This window comes from Epinephelus fuscoguttatus, linkage group LG18 (assembly GCF_011397635.1).
Source record: "Epinephelus fuscoguttatus linkage group LG18, E.fuscoguttatus.final_Chr_v1".
NCBI classification, from domain to species: domain Eukaryota; kingdom Metazoa; phylum Chordata; class Actinopteri; order Perciformes; family Serranidae; genus Epinephelus; species Epinephelus fuscoguttatus.
In genome coordinates, this window is record NC_064769.1 from 40,763,121 (window position 1) to 40,775,501 (window position 12,381).

Below are 12,381 nucleotides of genomic sequence, written 5' to 3' on the forward strand. Positions count from 1 at the left end.
TGCCTCCCGGACCGTAACAGGAAGATGATTCCACAGGAGAGGAGCCTGATAGCTGAAGGCTCTGGCTCCTGATCTACTTTGGAGACTTTAGGGACCACGAGTAACCCTGCGTTCTCAGAGCGCAGTGTTCTGGTGGGATAATATGGCACTATGAGCTCTCTAAGATATGATGGAGCTTGACCATTTAGAGCTTTATAAGTTAACAGTAGGATTTTAAATTCAATTCTGGATTTTACAGGGAGCCAGTGCAGAGAAGCTAAAACAGGAGAGATATGATCTTGTTTCTTAGTTCCTGTTAGTACACGTGCTGCTGCATTCTGAATTAGCTGGAGAGTTTTTAAGGACTTACTAGAGCTACCTGATAATAGAGAGTTACAGTAATCCAGCCTTGAGGTAACAAAAGCGTGGACCAATTTTTCTGCATCTTTATGGGTCAGGATAGGCCTAATTTTCGCAATATTACGCAGATGAAAAAATGCAGTCCGTGAGGTTTGTTTTAAATGAGAATTAAAAGACAAATCTTGATCAAATGTTACTCCGAGGTTTCTTACGGTAGTGCTAGAGGCCAGAGCAATGCCATCTAGAGAAACTATGTCATCAGATAAAGAGTCTCTGAGTTGTTTGGGGCCAAGAACAATAACTTCAGTTTTGTCTGAATTTAACATCAGGAAATTGGTGCTCATCCAAGTTTTTATGTCTTTAAGGCAGTTATGGAGTTTAGTTAATTGATTACTTTCTTCTGGCTTCATTGATAAATACAACTGAGTATCATCCGCATAACAATGGAAATTTATAGAGTGATTTCTAATGATGTTACCTAAAGGAAGCATATATAGAGTAAATAGGATTGGTCCGAGCACAGAACCTTGCAGAACTCCAAAACAAACTTTGGTACGTAAGGATGATTCATTATTAACGTGAACAAACTGAAAATGATCAGATAAATAAGATTTAAACCAGCTCAGTGCAGAACCTTTTAGGCCAATTAAGTGATCCAGTCTCTGCAGTAGAATTTGATGGTCAATTGTGTCAAACGCCGCACTAAGATCTAATAAAACAAGTACAGAGATGAGTCCTTTGTCTGAAGCAATCAGAAGGTCATTTGTAATTTTAACTAGTGCTGTCTCAGTGCTATGATGCACTCTAAATCCTGACTGAAATTCTTCAAATAAATTATTATCATGGAGAAAATCACACAGCTGGGGGCTCAATCCCAATACTCCTCTTGCCCACTACCTCTTGGCCCTCGAAATGAAGCAACGAGGGGTAGGGGTAAAAATCTTTCCCTAGGAATTGAGACACCACTCTCTACGTCACCGCATCATGGAACATGGTGTTAGTTATGGCCAAACTGCGACCCGCACAGAAGTCCAATAACTGACCACCACTCAGGGTTCAGATCGGGCAGGCCGTTCCTCCCAATCACGCCCCTCCAGGTCCTGCTGTCATTGCCCACGTGAGCGTTGAAGTCCCCCAGCAGAACAATGGAGTCCCCGGTCGGGGCACTGTCCAGCACCCGTCCCAGGGACTCCAAAAAGGGCGGGTACTCTGAACTGCTGTTCGGCGCATAAGCGCAGACAACAGTCAAGACCCGTTCCCTGACCCGAAGGCGCAGGGACGCAACCCTTTCATCCACTGGGGTGAACCCCAACGTACAGGCAGAGAGTCTGGGTAATTTGTTTGTTTGTTAATTTATTGACCTCTGGAGCTTCTTACCCATCAGCTGACACATGTCCCCTTCACCTGACCCTTTTCTTTACAAATAAACAGTTTTCTGTTATAGCTGTTGTAAATCAAAGTTTGTAGGTCTTTCTCTCTCTGACACCACAGATGCGTCATGATTGGTTCATCCAGCAGGTAAATACATTTTAACCCTTTAATGGATAATCTGGGTCAAAAGTGACCTGGAAGCCTGAAAAATGTCCATAACTTTGCAAAAAAAAAATTCATCGTTGAATATTCCATGAATTCCTCAATTAACTTGTTTTTCACATTGAGAAATGTGTGTTTTCATTTTTCTTTTCTTTATTGTTTGGTAAAAGTTCATTATGTGTAACTACCCCTTTAATACACAACACGGGTCAGAAATGACCCACATTCATTCGAGTTTTTCTTCTGCAACATCTGTTGAAATATATTTATTTTATCAATCAACACTCCAGATATCCATTAATCATCTTCTTTATGACTACTAGAGGTCATAATTTATATTTTCATATTTTTACATTATGAATAAACTCAGTTTGTGCACTACAATATCCAATTTGCAGACACGGGTCAAAAATTACCTGCATTCATTCCCTATGGGATTTCAAACATGGATGTGTCTCTGCATGCTATATCTATTGAAATTGATATATTTTACAATCAGTGCTGCAGTTATTCATTTAATTACATGTTTGTTGTTATCACAAATAATTATTCCCACTTTTCCTTTCTTATTTTATGAACAGACCTCTATGTGCACATCTGACTATAAACAAAAATAAGATGTACAAGCAACCATTGTTTGATCATATAATTGTGTTGGCAGTGTTTCAAACCACACATGATAGGCCTGTTTATATCAGATATGTGTATTTGTCGTAGTTTTTTTCACCTATGATTTCACTGATAAGTGATTACATTGAAGTTTACTGTCTATTCTGTAGGATGTAGTGAATGTACTCAAATAAATCAAAACTGATGAAGTGAAAACAACATCAATGGACATTTTAGTGTTTACACAGCACAAACAAATGGCCACTGCATTCTGCACCCTTGCACACACTAGCTACACAGGTCTGACTCATCCTCCTGGTCGATTTTCCCTCTTCTCTAATGTTCTTTTGTGGATTTGTTTGGTTTTCTTATCTTTCAAATGTGTTTGGCCAAATCTTAATATTCCCTAATCCCTCAGCCTCCACACCTACAAACTCCACTGGCATGAATCAACTTATCATAAAGCCAGTTTAGGTCAATTAAGTCTTTGAGGGTCCAGGACTTATGGCTTTGGGCGGAATTGGCCAGTTCACAGGGAACTCTGCCAATGTGTGTTTGTAACAAGGGGACACCCTCCACACAGCACTTACTGTGTGGAAAGACAATCTCTATGTCTAGAGTATTATCAGGGAATTGTGTGTAGTTATTTTAGTCTGAGCATCACAGAGACCACCACGGGCCTGTGGGCCATGTCTATGATCTCTGCTTACAAGCACTGACTGTGGTACTCATGTATGGAGAGAACATAAAGGTGGCTCATGGTTCCCTTCTCCAAAGTGCTGCATGTTGTCACCCTCATGCCAACATCAGTGTAAGTGTTTCATGTCTTGAGTTTATGGGTGTTAAAATGGCAGATGTTCAAAAAGGAGTTTGGTGTACGATATATGAAGAAGCATATGCATGGAGGACATGTTGTTCCTCTAAATGTATTCAGACATGTGGCTTTGGATAAAAGCATCAGCCAAATAAATGGACATAAACATAAACATAAATGAGTGATAATGAAACCATAACCACAATACTTCAGACTGGATGTCCAAGTAAAAATAAGAGATCTGACCAGCTCATTGACAGCAGTAATAAGTAGCTGCTGCATCACTGCACCAGACTACAGTATTGTAAGGAATACAGATATGTAGTGGTCATTTGTGTGTGGCAGTGCACCCATGTGAATGGCATAATTACTTCCAATTCTCATGTGAAATATACTTAACTTCACAGTGTTACAGATACAGGGCCTACTACAGTTCAATAATAGTGTTAGCAGTTATCCATATTTGTATAGTTTATCCAGCTGACAGATAGAAATACATGTAGTGTGTAACTGTTTGGTTTAAGACGCCTAACATCATTGTTTCACCACTATTATGTTAACAAGAAATGTTATTTTAGTGTGTTTTTGTAAGGAACAAATCATCTTTGCAACCATGGGTCTTTTTTGACCCACATGCATAAACTTGATGTAATGATTTAAAATCATTGTTTGTTCAGAAAATAAGAAAATAACAAAAATGATATTTGATAAATAAAAGCTACACTGAATGCTAAAATAAAGACCTCTCAGCAAATATAGCAAGGAAACACACATCTGTGTATGAAATCCCACAGGAAATGAATACGGGTCATTTTTGACCCGTGATGCGTGTTAGAGGGGGTAAGCTTAGGTTGGGAGTTAAAGGGTTAAAAAGTGTCCAGATTAACAATGGCTCAATGACCACCATACTATATTTGTCCCCTCGTCTAAACTTGAGTTAAACTAACAAGGAATAGAGGACAGACGAACACAGATTATCGAGACAGATACTGTAAAGAACAATGGCCCCAAATCTCAATCACATGAGGAGGCTGAGGGTCGTTGTATTGGCAAAGAGAAGCTTTATAAGACCAAAACTGTAGGTCAGTCTGTTTGTGCTTATATTGTGTTGCCCTGGACAAAAAGGACGGCGCTTGTGTTTGGCTGCTGGAGGCAGTGTGCCTGGGGGGCTGCCTGACCAGTAGATAGCTGTGTGGAGGGCCCAACAGCAGGCACGCATGTCTAAGGTATAGACTCGTGATCCAGCAGGCCTGTTGTTGCTCTGCATTGCCTCTGTGTTGTTTTTGTTCCAAGCAAAACATAAAAAGTTTCTGGTCTTCGTTCTGTGAACTGGTTCAAAGCCTTGGCTTTAACTGTGCGTATAAATGAATAAATAGAATAGTAATTTGTTTGATGGTGTTCAGGCTTAGGTCCAGTGTTGGGCAAATCATTTGGAACAACAATGAAACTGTAAGTGTTTTGAACTGCTCTCACTTGTGCCCTCAGCAATACACCTACCAAAGTCAGAGTCTGTCAGCAGTTTGAGAGAGATGTGAGGAACACATGGAGACACACAGAGACACACATTCCTTGGATTCATAGATATAGAATAAAGATTCCATATTCTTTAATTTACCCATGCAAACTTCACCACAAAACAAAGTGACAAACAATTTGAGCAGAAATAAACAGTGAAATAATGTAGACAGAAAATGATTTGAAATTCTTCCAAGTGTCCCACTGCCATTCATCTTTAGACATGTCATGTGATGTGTCTGTGATGATCTGTTTACAGTCTTGAGCCTGATGCAAATATCACTTCAAACTAGTAAAACTCAGCTGTTGACCATCACCATCAATTAACGTGTAAATATTTCCCTTCTTCTTTTCTTACATTTAAATCTATTACCATCAACAACATTGCAGAAGGACTCATTCTTACCATGGGGAATTTGCACCAGTGTATCAGCTGGTTGCTGCAAGTTTCCTGCATCTCTCAGTAAACTCACTAACTAAAATGTGCCTAATATGAATCACTAAAGCACACAGGACACACTCCTTTTTTCTTTGTATTAACTAATCTCAGACTGATCTTCATTCATAGATACATTTGTAATTTCTTCTGGTTTGCCTTCATATCCCATGAGGCTCTGTATGCGCTCTGACATTATAATCAGCATTAGAAGAATTGCAAATTCACATAAGTTGCAGCCATTTTTAACTCTAGTCTGTTATTCATTCATTCATCTTCTAACCGCTTCATCCTCTTGAGGGTCGCGGGGGGGCTGGAGCCTATCCCAGCTGACACTGGGTGAGAGGCAGGGTTCACCCTGGACAGGTCACCAGACTATCACAGGGCTGACACATAGAGACAGACAAACATTCACACTCACATTCACACCTACGGACAATTTAGAGTCACCAATTAACCTGCATGTCTTTGGACTGTGGGAGGAAGCTGGAGCACCTGGAGGAAACCCACGCTGACACGGGGAGAACATGTCAGAGCACCTGGAGGAAACCCACGCTGACACAGGGAGAACATGTCAGAGCACCTGGAGGAAACCCACGCTGACACAGGGAGAACATGTCAGAGCACCTGGAGGAAACCCACGCTGACACAGGGAGAACATGTCGGAGCACCTGGAGGAAACCCACGCTGACACAGGGAGAACATGTGGGAGCACCTGGAGGAAACCCACGCTGACACAGGGAGAACATGTCAGAGCACCTGGAGGAAACCCACGCTGACATGGGGAGAACATGTGGGAGCACCTGGAGGAAACCCACGCTGACACAGGGAGAACATGTCAGAACACCTGGAGGAAACCCACACTGACACAGGGAGAACATGCAAACTCCGCACAGAAGGGCTCCCACGCCCGGGATCGAACCGGCAACCCTCTTGCTGTGAGGCGACAGTGCTAACCACAACACCACCGTGCCGCCCTCTAGCCTGTTAATCAGCCCTAAACCTAAACTAGATTATAATTCATTTGAAAGCCTCGTTCTCAGTCTTTTACATCCGACCTGGAAAACCTCGCAGCCACTTTTATTTGTTATAGTGTACTGTGCTCCTGGCCCGTATTCTGAATTTGTATCTGAATTCTCAGAGTTTTTATCCAGTTTAGTTCTTAAATCAGATAAAGTTATTATTGTAGGCGATTTTAACATTCATGTCGACGTTGATAATGACTCCCTGGCTACCGCGTTTATCTCATTATTAGACTCCATTGGCTTCAGTCAGGGTGTACATGAACCCACTCACTGTTTTAACCATACCCTCGATCTAGTTCTGACGTATGGAATTGAAATTGATAATCTGAAAGTCTTTCCACAGAATCCCTCGCTATCGGATCATTATCTGATTACTTTTGATTTCTTTTTACTCGATTACACGCCACTCAGCAACAGTTACTATACTAGATGTTTATCAGATAGTGCTGTCGCAAAATTTAAGGAAATGATTACTCCGTCGTTAAATTCAATACCAAGTCCTTCAGTAACAGAGGTTTCCCGTGCCGACTTTAACCTCTCCCGAATTGATCATCTTGTCGATAGCGCCGTAGGCTCGCTGCGAACAACACTTGACTCTGTAGCTCCTCTTAAAAAGAAGTTAACAAAGCAAAGAAAGTTCGCTCCTTGGTATAACTCTCAAACCCATAAGTTAAAACAAATATCGCGAATATCACAACTGGAAGAATCTCGTTTAATCTGGACAGACAGTCTCAAAACGTATAAGAGGGGCCTCTGCAATGCCAGAGCAAACTATTATTCAGCATTAATAGAAGACAATAAGAACAACCCCAGGTTTCTTTTCAGCACTGTAGCCAGGCTGACTGAGAGTCAGAGCTCTATTGAGCCTTGTATTCCTTTAGCCCTTAGCAGTAATGATTTTATGAGCTTTTTTAATGACAAAATTCTAACTATTAGAGGCAAAATTCATGACCTCCTGCCCTCAGATAGTACTTATCTAGCCTCAAACACAGCTGTAAGACCTAATATATATTTAGATTGCTTCTCCCCAATTTCTCTTCAAGAATTGACCGCAGTGATTTCTTCATCTAAATCATCAACGTGTCTCTTAGACCCCATCCCAACTAGGCTACTTAAGGAGGTCTTTCCTTTAGTTAACACTCATATATTAGATATGATCAATATCCTTATTAACAGGCTATGTACCACAGTCTTTTAAGGTAGCTGTAATTAAACCTCTACTAAAAAAGCCCACCCTGGATCCAGAGGTGTTAGCCAACTATAGACCAATATCTAATCTTCCCTTTATGTCAAAGATCCTTGAGAAAGTAGTCGCAGACCAGCTGTGTGATTTTCTCCATGATAATAATCTATTTGAGGAATTTCAGTCAGGATTTAGAGTGCATCATAGCACTGAGACAGCACTAGTTAAAATTACAAATGACCTTCTGATTGCTTCAGACAAAGGACTCGTCTCTGTACTTGTTTTATTAGATCTTAGTGCGGCGTTTGACACAATTGACCATCAAATTCTACTGCAGAGACTGGAACACTTAATTGGCCTAAAAGGTTCAGCACTAAGCTGGTTTAAATCTTATTTATCTGATCGTTTTCAGTTTGTTCACGTTCATAATGAATCGTCCTCACGTACCAAAGTTTGTTTTGGAGTTCTGCAAGGTTCTGTGCTTGGACCAATCCTATTTACTCTATATATGCTTCCTTTAGGTAACATCATTAGAAATCACTCTATAAATTTCCATTGTTATGCGGATGATACTCAGTTGTATTTATCGATGAAGCCAGAAGAAAGTAATCAATTAACTAAACTCCATAACTGCCTTAAAGACATAAAAACTTGGATGAGCACCAATTTCCTGATGTTAAATTCAGACAAAACTGAAGTTATTGTTCTTGGCCCCAAACAACTCAGAGACTCTTTATCTGATGACATAGTTTCTCTAGATGGCATTGCTCTGGCCTCTAGCACTACCGTAAGAAAACTCGGAGTAATATTTGATCAAGATTTGTCTTTTAATTCTCATTTAAAACAAACCTCACGGACTGCATTTTTTCATCTGGGTAATATTGTGAAAATTAGGTCTATCCTGACCCGAAAAGATGCAGAAAAATTGGTCCACGCTTTTGTTACCTCAAGGCTGGATTACTGTAACTCTCTATTATCAGGTAGCTCTAGTAAGTCCTTAAAAACTCTCCAGCTAATAAATCAAATCTTTCCAGATTTTGCCATTTTGAATTGGGTTGGTCTCTGTACGTGGGTTTCTGTTGATGTTTTTCCATAATTTCCAAAAGGTGTTTTCATTTATAGCTTTTTCAATTTTGTTGAGTTCTCCCTCCATATAATGCATTTTTTTCACATGAAGGAGTCTTTTGTATTCTTTCAGAGCTTGGACATATTCAAGCCGTCCCATTGGGTCACTTGGGCTCCTGTGTTTTCTGTTTGACAGTTTTGTCTGGATACAGCACATTCTTTATCAAACCATTTATCAAATCTATGTTTTCCCTTTCAGGCTGATACTGGGTGTTAAGAAAAGTATCCAGCATGCTGTGAATTTGAGCAGAGTCTAGTGCAGCCATAAGGCAGCAGTGCTCTCCTCTGTCCATCTGTATCTCCTCGGCAGAGGAAACAGCCTCGGCTCAGGGTTTGGATTCACAGTGGTTGACAATGACTTTTTCAGAAATAGGGTTATTTGGCTATGGTCTGAAAAGGGCTGTTGTGGTGATACAGTGAATGCATTTATATATTGTGGTTCAGTGTCGGTAATGGCATAATCTACAAGACTACTACCTAACACAGAGCATTGTGTGAGTCTGTCCAGAGAGTCTCCTCTGATTCTGCCATTAACAATGTACAGACCCAAGCCTTTACACATATGTAGTACCTGTTTTGTTAACCATGCTGTCATAGCTTTGTCTTTGTGTGTTTATACAAGTCCGGTACAAAGGGGAATGTTTGAAGATATGTTTATTTCCTTCATAGTTAATGAAGTCTGGCTCTCTACCAGTTCTGGCATTAAGATCACCACATATTCAGACTGACCCTAAACTTTAGTAGAAGGACATTTCCTTCTGGAGTTCCTCAAAAACCTCCTCTGCATGACAGGGGGAGTTTGAGGGCGGAATATATATTGCACATAAATAGACATCTCTGTTGTTTTCCAGAACATTTGAGTGAATTTTAACCCAAATGTAATTTGTACCTTTTTTAACTGGTGAAATGTAATCTTTATATTCTCCTTTGTACCATATGAGTAAACCACCTCTGCCATTCTTAGTATGGCTGTGTTTTACAGAGGATATCAGAAGTTCTATATGATTGTTTGGACAGTTAGATTGATTTTGGTTTTGAGTCCAGGTTTGAGGGCAGGGCTTCTCTCTCTTATCCCTTAAAACACTTTATCAGTCCAGCACCTCCCTGCTCCCTCCATAGTCTGCATATGAATTGCATCAGTAGCAGACGAGTGGCCCTGCAGCGTGCTGGTTGTAGAGGGCCGTCTGTTTGCTGCCTCATGTAATCACACTTTGAAGTCATTTGTTTGTTTGTTAATTTATTGACCTCTGGAGCTTCTCACCCATCAGCTGACACACGTCCCCTTCACCTGACCCTTTTCTTTACAAATAAACAGTTTTCTGTTATAGCTGTTGTAAATCAAAGTTTGTAGGTCTCTCTCTCTCTGATACCACAAATGTGTCATGATTGGTTCATCCAGCAGGTAAATACATTTTAAAAAGTGTCCAGATTAACAATTGCTCAGTGACAACCAATGTTATATTTGTCCCCTCGTCTAAACTTGAGTTAAACTATGTAGTGAAGAACCCTAGGTGTGGGTAGTTGGTTCAGGGGTATCACCGAGTCCACTTCGGGGTGTCGGCCAGGACACCACTTTCAGCCAAATCTCCAGAGACTCAGTAAAGGCCAGTGACTGTGTCAGATCCTGTTTATTTCCTTCTTACATGCTGTTTGGTTCTGTGGTTCTAAACATAAGAATGACAAATAAATCATAAAGAAACCACTTAGCTCAGACTGAATGAACATAAAACAACATGAGCACCGGCACAATTACAGCTCTGAAACACATCCTAGCTAACCAGCCCACCCATAGATCGACACATATGAACACTCTCAGCACCAACACAACACTCCGCGTAACATCGCGCTGAATAACCGGCATAACGATCGGTATGAACACGGGCATATCACATGACACTCAGTACACTCGTCAGAGACGTAAGCTAGCAGTTATAGATGAATTCGGCGAGTGATTTGTGTATGCCGCCATCTTGCGGCAGCGCCATTGCTGCAGTGTCATGTGTCAGTCATCAATTCATGATGCTGTCATTGTGAACTGACTCTCTACAGTGACAGCATCATGAATAGCTGGATTGATGATGTTAGACAGTGGCCTCCTCCGCTAACTGATGAAGGTATCTTAAATGAGTACCGATATTAATTTAGAAATTAATCATTTGTTTGAGCGTTAGGAAGGAAAGATTAGAGTAATAGGGAGATAACAGACTGTATCATTAAACACTGTGTAATATAACGTTAGCATACGTTACGTGTGCTGACGTTAGCAAGCTAGCAGCGTGACATTTAATCATTATGGACAGGCTACGTGACTAAAAACAACAACAACACGTGTTTGTGTTTTGTTTTAGGTATTCAAGAATATTTTATTGATCGCCTGGCCTCTGATGACCAGAAAAACGGCAATTACAGGTCTCTGACTGAGGGTCAAAATTACCTGAGCTCCGGATGGGTCAGGCAAATTTTACACCGCCTTTTAGACGACCATCACATCATATTGAAGGCGATCGCTTTCAATATGATGTGATGGTCACGTAGCCTGTCCATAATGATTAAATGTCACGCTGCTAGCTTGCTAACATCAGCACACGTAACGTATGCTAACGTTATATTACACAGTGTTTAATGATACAGTCTGTTATCTCCCTATTACTCTAATCTTTCCTACTTATCGCTCAAACAAATGATTAATTTCTAAATTAATATCGGTGCTCATTTAAGATACCTTCATCAGTTACCGGAGGCCACTGTCTAACATCATCAATCCAGCTGTTCATGATGCTGTCACTGTAGAGAGTCAGTCATATACATATATATATATATATATATATATATATGTATGTATATGTATATATATATATATATATATATATACATACATATATATATATATATGTATGTATATGTATATATATATATATATATATATATATATATATATATATATATCGGGATCCTTCGGGAAACGGTGGAAGGCCAGGTGCGGGGTGTTCCACTGATAGTTGTTGCAGTTAATTGCACTACAGTGTTTTCTTTTACTTTTTTCTCCTCTCCTTGACATCTTGCATGTTGTCTGGGCGCAACAGTCCAAAATGGCGGCAGTGCCCCTAGTGGCTTCTGGCAAAAATTCAACGGAGCTTCGCTTCTTGGGGTACGTCCCAAGTCCCTTAAAATTACTGCTAACCACCTAACCTAGCCACTTTACCTAACTGTTTAGTCCCTCCCACTTAGAAAAACATTTAAGGAGTCAGGAGTCAGGAGTGAGGATTGCTGATAAGAGACATGAGATGGCCTTACTCTGAAGCGTCATGTAAAGCGACATCCTTTTCTGGTGACAGCGGCACAACTGGATCTGCTGCATAACGGAGCCAGTGTTTGGCGTACATCCCAAGTCCCATTATATTTGTTGATCAAAGCTGTGTGTGTGTGTGTGCGTGGTGTTATATCAACACGTGTGGTTCTGGACATGAGCAGCTGCACATTTAACAGCCACACATCACAGACAGTCCGCTGAACAACACAACGGGTTGGACGGAGGACAGACGAACACAGATTATCGAGACAGATACTGTAAAGAACAATGGCCCCAAATCTCAATCACATGAGGAGGCTGAGGGTCGTTGTATTGGCAAAGAGAAGCTTTATAATGTATTAAAGCAGGGGAGCAATTTTTGTATTGGAAAAACATTTTTTTCATTTATGATGCATTGTTCTCTCTCACATGAGCTTCCCTGAAAGGATGTTTTTCCCCTCAGTGCTTTCATAGTTTCATAGAAGGCAAATTGTTAGTCAGCTTTACCAGGGT

General features: G+C 40.6%; 1 protein-coding gene and 1 pseudogene across 3 annotated transcripts in view; both read right to left on the bottom strand.

Annotated features, from left to right (window-relative positions):
• The window catches only part of LOC125906307 (tropomyosin-like), a 98,813-nt gene that overhangs the window by 77,893 nt on the left and 8,539 nt on the right, over positions 1–12,381 (bottom strand). The gene's annotated exons all lie outside the window — the stretch shown is intronic.
• Positions 1–12,381, bottom strand: part of LOC125906300 (uncharacterized) — a 77,113-nt pseudogene that overhangs the window by 46,089 nt on the left and 18,643 nt on the right.